The 14,582-nt window shown below is 34.0% G+C and overlaps 1 pseudogene; it reads right to left on the bottom strand.

Moving 5' to 3' along the window:
* Nucleotides 1–396: 396 nt before the first annotated feature.
* On the bottom strand, nt 397–708 carry LOC149227719 (replication protein A 70 kDa DNA-binding subunit B pseudogene; annotated as a pseudogene).
* Nucleotides 709–14,582: the final 13,874 nt, after the last annotated feature.

Here is a 14,582-nt window from a genome sequence, read left to right as displayed (position 1 = left end):
TCGAAATTGTAGTCTTGTTGGTTCTATTACGAGGTGCATTGGAGTCATGTGCTTTCATTCTTTAAGTATGGTTTGCATGGAGCGGTGTTACATGTTTTGGCTATGGTGCTAAGTGGCACGAGTTTGCTCCATTTTCTGGTGTGGCCATCTTCGAATGTCTCCATCATTATGTTGTTAGTTTGTAAGGCGTCTAGTTCTTGCGAAGTGTGTTGCACATAGAATAACACCCCGTGCGATACTCATTTAGCACCTTTTTTTATTCCACTGCATCAAAGACAGTCCATTGCGCTCCCTCCGAGCTCCAAATGACAGCACCTCCTAAAGGTGAAATTGTGCAGAAGATTGGGTTTGCATGTTGCCACGCACTCACTCCAAAGAAATCGGAACCCACTAACTCTAAGCATGGGTTTTCATTTTTGAGATTTCTTCTAACAAATACTTGCATTCACCAGTCCAATCCACGGGGTTGCATGAACGAACTGTAATGCGTTGCCTCATCTCATTCATGTATTCGGACTGTGCTACGCTGATACGAAGGACGTGAGGAACCCACATAGCCTTCTTAAGCTCTATCTGGTATGCCTTCTGATCCGCTTCCTCAGATCTAATAGCTAGCTCATCTGCTGTATGCCGAAGGATTTGCTCTGCTTGGTCATTGAAAACAGAAAGCCAGGCTTCACCACTTGAATCGGATGCCTTGACCACCATAATATACCTTAGGCTGCACTCAGTTTCATGCTTCTGACAACAAAAGTGCCCAGTCGTAATGCAGGTCCGTGGAAGCGTAAAACAAAGAAGTAAGGAACGCGTATAAAAGGGTTGTCTACACATGTTATGTTTGGGGCAAACCAGCACACATTAAATTTCACTATTCCATCCATTTACAGATCATAAGAGCCAATCAACAGGTCCAATCGTGCCAATCTCCAACATTTGGTGTGAAGGGGATTTTAGTGGGGTCGGTTGCTTCGACCATCGAATTGCTGTGGTGTTCACTTTTGTATTATGATTGCTAATATATTTGGTTCTCTTGCTCTTTCTCATCTTTCCACAAGTCGTTTGTATGCGCTTTTTCTAGGAGGTGTTTTTTGGCAGAGGCTTTTGTGTGGCTGAAGTGAAGCCGAGAGCACTCTTGCACAAGGAGCAGAGTATGCTATATTTTACAGGCTACTGAATTCATTTCTTGCAGCGAGAATAAAAACGCAGTAAGGTCCATCGTCAACATTGTCAAGCAACACTTGTCCTTCTTTCTTTGCAAGATCATTCCAGAAACTCACTACCACTGTCTTCTTGCTTTCATCTGCAATTGTAATATCACGCTTGGGGATTTCTTCATTGTTGCTTAGAACTGGTGATACACTCCCAAAGTTGTGTTTATATTCTGGAATATGGGTTCCTTCCTCAACTGCTTCTTCAACTTCTGAATTTGCATGCAAAGTAATCATTTGCTACTGTCTTGAATTGTTTGTAGAAACTTGAAATATATGTTATAGATTTGCAATCAAGGATTGCAAATATGCATACAATAATGATGAAGATTGAAGGTGTAATATCAAGTCTATGGTGACTGAAATGGAATGAAATTCTTTATGTTCTTGACTTCAAGCTTTGAGCAGACCCAAAGCAATTCACACTGGTCTTCCTATTTGAAGGGGTTTTGAAATTCAAGTTTGGCAACTGAAATACATAGATATTCAAGTTACAAGACAAGTGTTATGACTTCTGCAAATGTTTGGGTTGTCGTATGTTGATCTAGATTTTTGAAGAACCAGGTTCTCTACTTCCCAGCTACTTCTTTATTACAATTTGTTGGCTAAGATGTTTTTTCTGTGTAATTTTGCACAGAATATGTTCATGGTATGAAATTGCATTGTATATGGAAGTATATTGAGAAGCTACATACTTGAAGATTTTTTGAAGACAAAGTGGTACACCAATCAATTTTTTTGCAGTGATATTATTGTGAAATGGATAGAATGGGTGTTGTATTAGAATTACTGAACACTCTAATACATTCTACCACGGACAATACAATTATGATTGATAAAGCCATTGTCGCAAACATTCAAATCTGTTTGAAAAATGTACAAGAAAATATTGAGTTTTTGCAGCTGGAAACAAAGCTACAGCAGGAAGAATTACAGCAGTGGAGTCATCATTCTGAACCTGTTTCTGTTCAGAACAATGAAGCAGACTCCCATAAACAACAAGTCAATATTGTTCAAGTTCATTTAGATTCAGTACCCAATAAAGCAGCAAGTGTACATGCAGATGCAGAAACTCAGTCTGCACTTCCCAAGCCCATCATCAGACCTTGGGAACAGCTTGTCCACAACAAGCACAAAACTGGTCTTGGATATGACAAGGACTTGTCCTTTCATATTCCAGACTACTCAAAGCCCATTCAGTTTCAGAGTGCTGGATTTATTCATGACAGTTCACCTGCTTCTCATGACAGTTCAGCTTCAGCTGTTCTAGATTCTGCCCCTCTTCCACAGCAATAACAAAAACAACAGATTGTGAAATGCCAACACTGTGACCGAGTTGGCCATCTGAAAGATCACTGTTTTGATCTTCATCCATGTAAGCACTGTCATAAAACCAGCCATTCTTCACACAGATGCTTCAGAAACAAACATCCTGCAAGAACAAAGATTCATCTAGGATGGATCGCTTCTTGGCAATGGGCATCAACAGCCAAGAAGATATTCCAAACACATGTCAGAACTTGTTCCAGAATATTGAACAGTCTTGCAGTTGAGTTTTCTCCATCTTCTCACCTTGTATCTGACAAGGGGGGAAATGATGGTCATCTACAAGCTTCAAAGTCACATCAAGCGAGCCTGAGCCACAACCTGCCACACCAGTTTCAGAGTTGTAGCCAGAGACAAAGATGCCCGTGAACAGATTGAGAACACTTCCTCTAGCAGAAGACACCAGCTTCTTGTCAGTTTTGGAAGAGTTCCAGGAATTGCATCAAGCATTCCAGAGTTGTTGGTTATCCTTAAACCATCACAGGTTGAGACTTCCCTTTTCAGGTTGAAGTTTTACCTTTTATGCGGGGTGAGACCTCCCTTTTATGGTTGTAGGTTTCCCTCTTTAAAACAATAGGATCACTTCCTCTAGCAGAAAACTTCAGTTTCTTGCCAGTATTGGAAGAGTTCCGGGAACTGCACTAAGCATTCCAGTGTTGGTGGTCATCCTTAAACCACCGCCCTTTATACCAACATTTCATAGAGCACATTCAGCCTAGTGCTGCCATGTATTTTTTGCACATTTTGTATTACAGCTCTTTTCTTGGACTCATACATAACCCTTCGGATTAAGGGGGGGAATGTTGGACACCTAATCCTAAGTGGGTTAGTGTGGAATTCGAATGGACAAAAACAGTCCAAGAGACCTTGGGATCTGAATCCCAAGAGTCACATATGTGTACTATAAATGTATATCTATTGCTAATAAAAATGTACTCATTGATTTATCTTTCCTATTCTATGTTTTCCATGTGAGTTTAACAATTTGTGGATGTTATATAGAGGTATCATGTGAAAAAATTGTGAATAATGTAATTTTATGAATTCAATTTTTACTAAATAATTTGTGGTCATTTGTCATTTGTAGTTGTAAAAATTGTGAATGTAAAGAAATTGTGAACATTGTATTTGTGAAAAAATTGTGAATAATGTAATTTTATGAATTCAATTTTACTTAAATCATTTGTGGTCATTTGTAGTTGTAAAATTGTGAATGTGAAGAAATTGTGAACAATGTACTTTTATGAGTTCATTTTTACTAAATCATTTGTGGTCATTTGTAGTTGTTATATGCAAGTAATCATGTGAAAACATTTGTGATTATGAATAAAAACAATGAATATGATCAATCAAAATTTAAAATGTAGTTAATTAATTAAATTAAAAACCAGAAATTATTACATGTCATTTAAATAAATGGAATTAAAACTTTAAAAATAAACATAGATAATTAAAAACAAATATTTTGAAGAAACTGAAGGAATACCCAGGGAAATATCGGGCGGAGAAGAATCCGAAGGAATACCCACCACCACCACCCGATATTTCTTCGAGGGAAATATTGGGCGGAGAAGAAGCCGAAGGAATACCCGCTCGATGAGGGTGGTATTCTCTCTCCTCCGAAAGCCATGTGTTGATCACAGAGTGGCATTAGAGACATTTCTAATAAACCACTTTAGGTTTTTAGGACACCCGATAACCCGGAAACCGCTTGATGCCTAGTAACCCGGAAACCACTTGACGCTTGGTAACCGCTCGACGCCAGATAACCGCTTGACGCCTGATAACCACTTGATGCCTGAGAACCACTTGATGCCCGATAACCGCTTGACGCTTGATAACTTTGCACTGCTACCATCCATTCGACTAAGCCTTCCAATTGAACCTGTGCCACGCAGTTTAGAGCAGATCATCACTATTTTTCTCACTGCTTGCTCGCCTGTAGAACCCACAAGTAGGCAACTTGGGGTATTGCATTGTGAGGCCTGACTATGCTAAAGCTCAGGTTGGCTTACAATCAAACCCTTATCATCCATTGATTATAGATCAACTGGCGAATTCCCCTGCATGTGCTGATAATGCTTCTTGTCTGTGAGGGCCAGAGTGTGGCAGCTCTCATGAATTTTTCCTGCGGGTACCGACTCCCATAAGCAACACTTGTTGTCTTTTGTGCATCTCACCCCTTCATTAGCGAGCTAGTCCGCTACTCTATTGGCATCTCTACGCACATGAAAAAAACTAAGAGTTCTAAGAATTCTTAGGTGCGATTGAATGCGGTAGTAGACCTGAAAAAGTATCTAGTGTCTCGAGACTTTTTTAGGTGCAGTACCCGTGCCTAGCCGCTTGACTGAATTAATTATTAATTTTGAGTCACCCTCGATGATTGTATTATGTAAATTGAACTCTATTAGGATCTCTAAGCATTGTTCAATGGCCATAAGTTCAGCCATATTGTTAGTGGCCCTCCCGCGATGACTGTGAAAGATGAATTTTATGTTGCCCTCTTCATCTCTTATGACTCCTCCATAGCCAGCGTCCCGAGGGTTAACTTTTGAGGCTCCATCTATATTGAAATTTAAAAATCGTTTGGGAGGGGGTTGCTAGAATGCCTTTCCTTATGATATTCTCTTTGTTTTCTTGATTGTTCCTGAGGGATGAGAGACTGGAGTCCCAACAGTTCCACAATGTGAGCATCCTCATGACCCGGGGGTTTCTCAGGAGGTTGCTTCCGATGGACATTGACAGTTTCTTTGAGTTGTTTTAGGATTTGATCTATGATACTTTGAGTTGAACTAGATTTATCTTTGAAGATCTTGTTGTTATGTTCTTTCCAAACATCCCAGATCAAGAATCCTCGAATCAGAGCCGAGGCTCTGTTTACTGTCTCATTGTTTGAGGAGTCCTTCCTCCAATTCTTTAAAGTATCGGTGATGTCACTTTCATTCCTGTCTATCTGCTTGAAGATACTTGCGACCTAATTCCATAAGGTGGAGGTGAAAGAGTAGAGGTTGAGAAGGTGATCTATAGTTTCTTCCTACAATCCACATAATTGGCATCTTGATGGCCTAGCAAAACCTCTCTTTCTGAGATTTTCCCAAGTTAGAATCTTTCTGTGCTAGACCAGCCACCTGAACAGTTTGATCTTCGTCCAATGTGGGTTGTTCCATAGGTATTTCCATTTCTTATCAGGGCTTGGGTAGTTAAGCCCCATGGCTATTCTTTTGGCTTCTTTGAGGTTGAAGATGCCCTCGTTGTTTTTACCCCATCTTAGTAGATCATTCGAGGTAGAGGTCAAAATTTGTCTTTTCTCCAGAATAGCTTTCAACACTTTAGCTTGGGTCTTTAAGGGGGTTTCTTCACTGTAGACTGGTACCTTCCAAATCCTCCATTTACCAGTATACCTAGACTGATCTGAGTAGTCACTTACTTTTTTCAGTCCTTTGTTAATGGTATCGATTTTGATAATGTCCAGTGCTTCTCTATTTTCTCCATTGATTTAACCCCTCGGTTCACCTGGCTATCGTGGTTCCTTTTGACTCGTGCTACCTTTGTGTGATACCTTTGGAGGAATAGCTATTGTACTCTATCAAACTCCTCTTATGGTAGAGAGTCAATTCCTGCGTTGATTCCCTTCTCTAGAAACTTTTCTAGTTCCATGTTCTCCCTCTCTAGGATCTCCTGTAGGTCTTGGTCCTCCGTACCTCCTTTGCTTGTGGTCATCTGAAGGTCCCTTCCAGGTTCCATGATGCTTGGTGTGTCCTCCTTTTGTCCATTGTGCTCCTGTATGATTTCCATATTATTCTCTTTTTCCTTTTCTATTTGATAGTCTTCTATTTTCTCGTGCATTCCATTTTCTCCTCCTTCTTCTTCTAAGATATCGAAACTGTTATGACTTGGTATCTTTCTTTCGCTAGATTTCTTTTGGGACTTTTTCCCCCCTCCTTTTCCTCTACCTCCCACTTTGGTGAAGCCTTCAGAGTCTTTTCCTTTGTTGGTTTTTAATAATTCCTCCCTTTTGTTGAGTGGGTAGTCTCTGAAATAGTGGTCAAAAACAATTCTAGAGCTACTAAAAAGAGATAGATTTAGATAGGCTTTGGTAAGTCCTTCATAATTTTAAGACCACGGCCTCACCTACTACCCACCTTCATTTAACAACCTTTCACTTACTCACTTACCCAACCATTCCCCAAACAACCTTTGTAAGGGAATTCACATAGAGCATTACCCTGTTTCATCTATCTTACTGGTCAACTTTTGACACCTTTAAGATCATTACAGGCTCATTCCTGAAGTAGTTTTAAGGTTACATTTTAAATCAATTAAAATTCTACCTTATTGATTGATTTATGACACTTTTAATAAGGTCTCTTAATGGTTCATTCCTAAAGCAACTTTAACTTTAAGGATACAAAATAAATCAATTAAAAAAAAATACTAAAGGAATCTAACTAATGAATGTACCATATATACATTAGGCTCCTATATTATAAATATGAACACACTGAAGGGATCATTTGTCTTATTTATATACATATGTTAAAGGCTCCTATGTTACTGTGTGTGTGGTCACAAAAATCTAAATAGTGGAATTAAAAATGTTCAAAGAGTGCAAACCCTTTTACATTTTTGCAAGAGATGGACTATGAGTTGTTATAAGAGGTATCCACCAATGTTGGTTGGATATTATAGTAGGAAGGAAAAAGAATATGTGGGGGAATTACTTTTGGTAAACTCTTTTCTGAACTAACCTCTTACCTTTTAGGAGGGAAAGTGTTTAATTTATCCATTTCTCAACAAACTCATCAATGAATAACCTGACATTTCCTTAAGGGTAAACCCCACATTTGTTATGGGTATAACATATATGAATGGAATTGGATGAATACAAAAGTAATAGTAAATCTTACAATGTTGTTGAATAGAGAAAAATGGATTATTGTTTAGAAGTTGTTTATGTAAGATAATATGTTCTTATATTTGGGAGAAAGGCTAATTGCTTTGCCTTGACTCCTTCTATACCTAAAGGAATATTATCAATGAAGCACTTCCTTATGGGTAAAACCCCACATTTGTTACGGGTATAACATATATGAATGGAATTGGATGAATAAAAATGTACTAGTAAATCTTATAATGTTGTTGAATAGAGAAAAATGGATTGTTATTTAGAAGTTGTTTATGTAAGAGAATCTGTACTTATATTTTGGAGATAGGATAATTGCTTTGCCTTGACTGCTTCTATATATTTTGTTTCTTCATAATGATTGTATATAATTTACTACTACTATCATTTTATTTGAAGAAGAGAATACACAAATTAGGCAAGAGGCATGTTGAACCATTGTCATGGGAGTTTGCGAAGGTTGTCCTTTAGGCCTTAGTATTACTTTACCCAAGGCTACTTATTCCATGGCCAATTGATATGATTCTAGTCCTTTGGCCTATAGCAAGCTAAACTAGGTATACATTTATTTTTCTACAAGTTAAACTACGTATAAATTTATTTTTCTTACCTGCAATAGTTACTTTCTATAGTAACTTACAACAAACTATATTTTTACAGGGGAATAAGGTTTAATGTGCATGTTTATATATTTATCCATCCAAGCAAGCTTATTTAATTTATTATATAATATATGTTTTCATCTTTCCACACATTCAAGTGTATTTTTTTTTTGTTGAAAAACCCAGCTAGAATAGAATATACTTATCTAAGATTTTCTTGTTGGAAATAAATTAAGGCTATTTCATTCCTCCCAACCAAGAATTATTTTTCGAAGTAGCTCCCCCAAGTCTCTAACTCCTACTTCCCAGGAGAATAAATAGTAGTCCTTTTCCAATTTATATTTCCTTGACCCTTAGCAGCATCTAGCTACTTTTGGGGTATGAGTACAATCATTATTTCCCAATATCCCTTTATCTTTTATCCAACCCCTTTTACCTCCAACAATCCTTTTAAGTGAGTTCCACCAATGAAATTTTTATTTCGAGACATGTGATTTGTGTTTTCTTGGTAGTCCAAAACTAACAATTCAACTCTAGCAAAAAGGAGAACTTTTTTTTTTCCTTTTTATCTTACCTCTTCTTGGGCATAACTCATTCCGTGTGAATTAGAATTCTAATATCACATGTAAGCCTTTAATAATATTTCAAGAATCATAACACAAAAAAACCATATTATCTTTTATATTAATAAAAATAAAAAGGGGAATATTCAATTAAAAAGGTCATAATATAATTTTACCAAGGCTTATTACAATTCACTTTTGTAATTAGAGGCAACATAACTACCTTGAAAAATACATCTTTAGCATGTTTAGAAAAGAAATTTGTATATTTTTTAAATGAATTGTATGTTTGCTTTGAAAAATAATCTATTAAATTAAACACAAATATAAATAAAAGGATAAAAATTCAACTCCATATTTGTATTTTTGAAATATATTTTGATTAAAATATTTGTAAAAAAATTAAATTGAACATAAGTGAGTTAAAATACAAGATTCAAATTTTTCCTCTTATTTGTTTGATATTATGTATGTGTAAAATCATGACACAAAAAGGCATAAAAGATCAAAAAAAATAAACCCATAGTAAAAAATAAAAAACACATTTTAAAACTTTATCGTTACAAAGCATCAATTTCTAGATAATTAGTTTCTAAAGTATATAATTTCTTGCAAATTATGATAAATGTTTTGTGGTATATTTTCTTAAATGCTTTGAGTAATTGTGCTTGGAAAATTTTTATCATCATAATCATTTGTGATATTATAGTTATTTTTATTATTGAAATATATGATAATTAATAGATGTTATGATCATTTGTAGAAATAAATGGAATGTTATTAAATTGAATATCAATTTGCACATAAAATCAACTAATACCCAAATTCAACTCATTTAAAGAGTAATTGTTATATACGATCTTTATGTATGGGTAAAACCATTATATATGCACAAACAAAAATAGATACACAAAATAAACTATAATCACAAACATTTGAAATTCTATCATAAAACATAAAATTGTAATTAATCATAAGAATATATTAATCAAAATTAACTATGATTTTCAAATACACACATTGAATAGTGGTGGTTACAAAAAAAAATACATTTTCATTCATGATGTCATGGTCATTTACCAAAATAAGTGAAAATTTATTAAATTGAACATATATAAGATATGCAAGCATTCAATTCATTTGAAGTGTAATTCTTGCATTGGATACTAAGCATGCTTAAAATCATCATAGAAGTTATTTGTATCAAGTTATTCTAATAAAAAAAATGTTTTCAAGAATTTATAGACATACAAACACAGACAAACAAACCAATATATTACATAAAATAAAAACACAAACATTTAAAATTATACCATCATAAAACATGGATTTGTAACTAATTATCAATATATATTTATTAAAAATACTTATGAAATAATTCTATTCTCAAAGATGCATTGAATAATGATACTTACAAAAAAATCCATAGCCATTCATGATGTTATGGTCATTTGCAAAAATAAATGAAATTTTGTTAAACTAAATGCTAATTTGAACATATATAGTTTAATACACTTTCAATTAATTGGAAATGTAATTCTTGCATATTATAATTTATGTGTGTAAAATCATTAGAAAGGTGATTTATATCAATTCAATAGACAATTTGGGCAATGACCTTCCATACGGGATACTCTAATGAAAGCCTTTCTTGTGTTCTAAAATTATACACAAATAAGAGCATAAACAAACAAACACATACATTACATAAAATGAAAACACAAACATTTAAAAGTATATCATCATAAAACATCAACCTGTAACTAATTATAAAAATCATATTAATTAAAAACACTTATAAAGAATATTGTGCACTGAATAGTGGTGCTTACAAAAATTTAGTTCATTCATGATGTTGAAAAAATAATATTTTATTAAATTAAACAACAATTTAAATATTCATAAGATAATATAAAAATTGTACTTATTCTAAAATTAGTTATTGTATATGATATTACATATGTGTAAAAATATTATAAACAAACAAACAACCACACACAAACAAAAGCACAACAAACAAATACATAGAATAAAATAAAACCACATACATTTAAAATTCTATCATCATAAAACATCAATTTGTAAATTTTATGTTTATTTTGTTTGTACTTATTATCATCATGAGGTCCATTTAATATATTTTTATTTTTAAATTGAATGATTGTGGTTACAAAAAAATTCATGGTGATAGTCACCTGTGATGTTGTGATTACTTGTATTGTTGAAAAGTATATATGGATTAAAAGAAATCATTAAATCTTGTGATTTTCAAACATACAAAAACTGGGGATGATGCTCACAAGGAAAATCCATAGCCATTGTTACTTGTGTTATTGTCATGGTCATTTGTATTTATAAAATTTATCGACCAAAACTATTTGTGAAATTTTGATTTTATACTAAATATATTTAACAATTTATAAGCTCCATCCATTTTGTACCATAAAAAAATAATTAACTAATATACTAATTATGAAATTAAAATGATTGAATTAAATAAAAAAATTGATTAAAATGTGATTTAAGAATATATTAATTAAGAAATCAAATTAAAGATTCATAGGGGAACTGCGTCAATAGTATGAGCTCGGTGCAATAGCTAGGGTTTCTTAGGATTTTCACTTTCCTTATGTGGTCGGATTTCTTCAGACATTAGATCCACCTTCTGCGTCATCACTAGGGCACGATCTCACTTCCCACCACTCCGATAATGGAGTTTTTGAATGGAGTGAATACTGGTTTCAGTGTCCTGCATGGGAATGGAGACTGACAGCCCAAGTCGTCGGTAGTATCATCTAACAGATCATGGAAATAGAGTATATGATCACCTTGTACATACACGATGGCATGGAAGGAAGCAAATGGCATTACATTCATGAGTTGGGAATGGGTGGGTGTAGGATTAATGCAACCCTAGAGAAGAAATATTATCCCTATCTGCTTTGAGTCACAAGAGAAATATTAGTTAGATTTGAAGGAAAAAATCTGGCTACAAAAGTGAATCTTCCACCTCGAACACTTCATTTCATAGATCCATTGTTAAAGATACCAGATCTAGATATTCTCAATCACTTGAGCACATTAGGTTGTCAAAATGGAGGAGTAACGTTATATCTGCAGAGTCTACTTCATTTTTTGCCAGATTGAATTTCCTCTATCACAGTGGGTGCCTTTAGTGGTTTGGCCATCACTTATGAAATCAATATGTCCATGAAAATACCTCTCACTCTTTGTAGCTCTGTACTTATCCCTTGATTCGACTGAAGGTCTGCGTGACTGCCAAGTATGGGCACCAGATCTGGGAACTACGGTAGCCTTCCAAATTTTTTATCAAATCCCAAGATGGAAATTCAATATTATTTTGGGTTTGGGCCACAAATCATGTCAAACAATTAAATCAAAATATCATGCACACTCTGGGTATCCCAATGCTCTTACAAAGTCTGACCTTTAGAGGAAAATCCATGTAGGAAGATTTGATGTTACAAGATTATAACATCCTCCCATCATCAACCATCATATTGAACTTGAGGCTCTATGGAGGATCCCCTCGACAAATAAATTCAAAGGGAACAGGGGAGTGTTCGGGTCTAGTATTCCCAAAGGAAGGAATCAAATCAAGGGAATGTACATGGAGGCTTTTCATTCAAAGATATGCTCAAAGGAAAATTTGTTGCCTCAACAACATCAGATCAGACACACAATATACCCAACCCCTACATAGTGGAACAACTATGCCAAATCCGAGTAATGACTATAGATCTACCAAACACAAATGATCTATGCAAAACATATGAATCTCAAGCAGTACTATGTAGATTCAATAGTTTTTGTCCAAAACCAGTGGATCTCTTCCTTTGGATATTCACAAATTGGAAAATAAAGTGTGGGATTCACCTTTGCCTCTAGGACTTTTTCATAGTAAAGTTTGCATTGTGAGAAAATTTGAATATATATTGCAAGAGAGTCTATGGTTTTGGGGCTCTGCAGGAATGTTTGTCACCCCTTGGTTCCCAAATTTTGATGCCAATAGAATGGTAGTATCTAGAATGTCATTTGGGGTTAGATTACATAATCTACCCCTACATTTATGGCTCCATAAAGTGCTAGAAACCATTTGGAACATATTAGGGCAATACATAAAGAAAGAAACACAAATATTTGAGGAACAAATTTACACAATTTCCAAAACTTGTGTTGAGGTAGACCTCAACAAAGGATTGTTGGATCATATTCACTTGACACACAACAAGGAGTGCTCAACACAATTCCTAGATTTTTAGAACACAATATTTATATCCCGAATATGCCTACAAATGGGTCATCCAAAAAATTCATGTCTTAATGCTAAGAAAATGCCTCAAAGGAAGAAGAAAATAGGAAAGCAACCCGAGGGATGGAAATTCCCATAACAGTTTCCTAATGAAGAAGAGGATGATGAAGAAATGGATCCTCCTATCAATGAAGAAGCTCAAAATCCACAAGAAAACTTAGAAAAGGGGAGCGTTAATCATGAAGTTTCACGAACTCCAACGCACACATCAAGGCAGGAGATTATCCTTGTAGAAATGGCAATAGGGGGCTCAAAACATAATCATGTATCTGAAATTTTGGATTCAGATAAGGAAAATCAAAGAATGAATGAAGGGACCCAATAAGTGCTTGTAACGACCACTCCTTTCTAGGGAGAATGGTGAAAGGTTAAAAATAAGAAATGGAGAAAAGGGTAACCTATTCACCAACATTTTGGAGTTGTATTTTTGGTCTTTGTGATCACCAGTTTCGATTAGCATGATTGAATGCATTGTTAGGATCTACAACATGTAGTTTTGTTTTCATTAATAAAATTACAATTTTTCCTGAGGAAAAAAGAATATATTAATTAAAAATAATTATAAAAGAATCTAATTTTAAAATACACATTTAATGTTATAGTGTTGGTTACAAAAAAAAAGAGAACAAAAGAAAACTTTGTCATTCATGATATCATGGTCAATTACCAAAATAAGTGAAATTTTATTAAATTGAACATGGATAAGTTAATGCAAGCATTCAATTAATTTGAAGTGTATCTCTTACATTGGATACTATGCATTCTTAAAATCATCATAGAAGTTATTTGTATCAAGTTTATACACAATTTGTTTAGTGACCTTCCATATGGTATATTACTATGAATGTCTTTTGTGTGTTATGGAATTCATAGACATAGAAACACAGACAAGAGAAAAGACAAGCAAGCAAATACATTACATAAAATAAAAACACAAATATTTAATATCTTATCATCATGAAACATCCATTTGTAACTAATTATAAATATATATTAATTTAAAAATACTTGTAAAATAATTTGATTCTCAAATATGCATTGAATAATGATACTTACAAAACAAATCCATGGTCATTTGCAAAAATAAATGAAATTTTGTTAAACTAAATGCTAATTTGAACATAAATAGTTTAATACACATTCAATTACATTGAAGTGTAATTGTTGGATATTATATTTTGTGTGTAAAATCATCATAAATGTGACTTGTATCAAGTCAATAGACAATTTGGGCAATGACCATCCATACGACATATTCTAATGAAAGTCTTTCTCGTGTTCTTAAGTTTATACACAAAAAAGAGCATAAAAAAACAAACACATACATTACATAAAATAAAAACGCAAACATTTAAAATTCTATCATCATAAAAATTCTATCTAGTTATAAAAAATGATTAATTAAAAAACAATGTTTATTGAATAGTGGTGCTTGCGAAAATTCAAATTCATTCATGATGTTGTGGTCATTTGCATAAAAAACAAGATTTTATAAAATTAAAATACAATTTAAAGATTAATATTTTAATATACAAATTCTACACATTGGAAAAGTAATTATTGCATATGATATTACATGTGTAAAAAGATTATACACATACAAACATAAACAAACAACCAAAGGCAAACAAGAGCACAACAAAAAAA

Source organism: Pinus tabuliformis, chromosome J (assembly GCF_031772625.1).
Source record: "Pinus tabuliformis cultivar Carrire ecotype Pingquan chromosome J, CPIR1, whole genome shotgun sequence".
In the NCBI taxonomy this organism is placed as follows: Eukaryota; Viridiplantae; Streptophyta; class Pinopsida; order Pinales; family Pinaceae; genus Pinus; species Pinus tabuliformis.
Note: the sequence above shows the minus strand (reverse complement) of the source record. Positions and strands in the feature narration are given on the sequence as shown.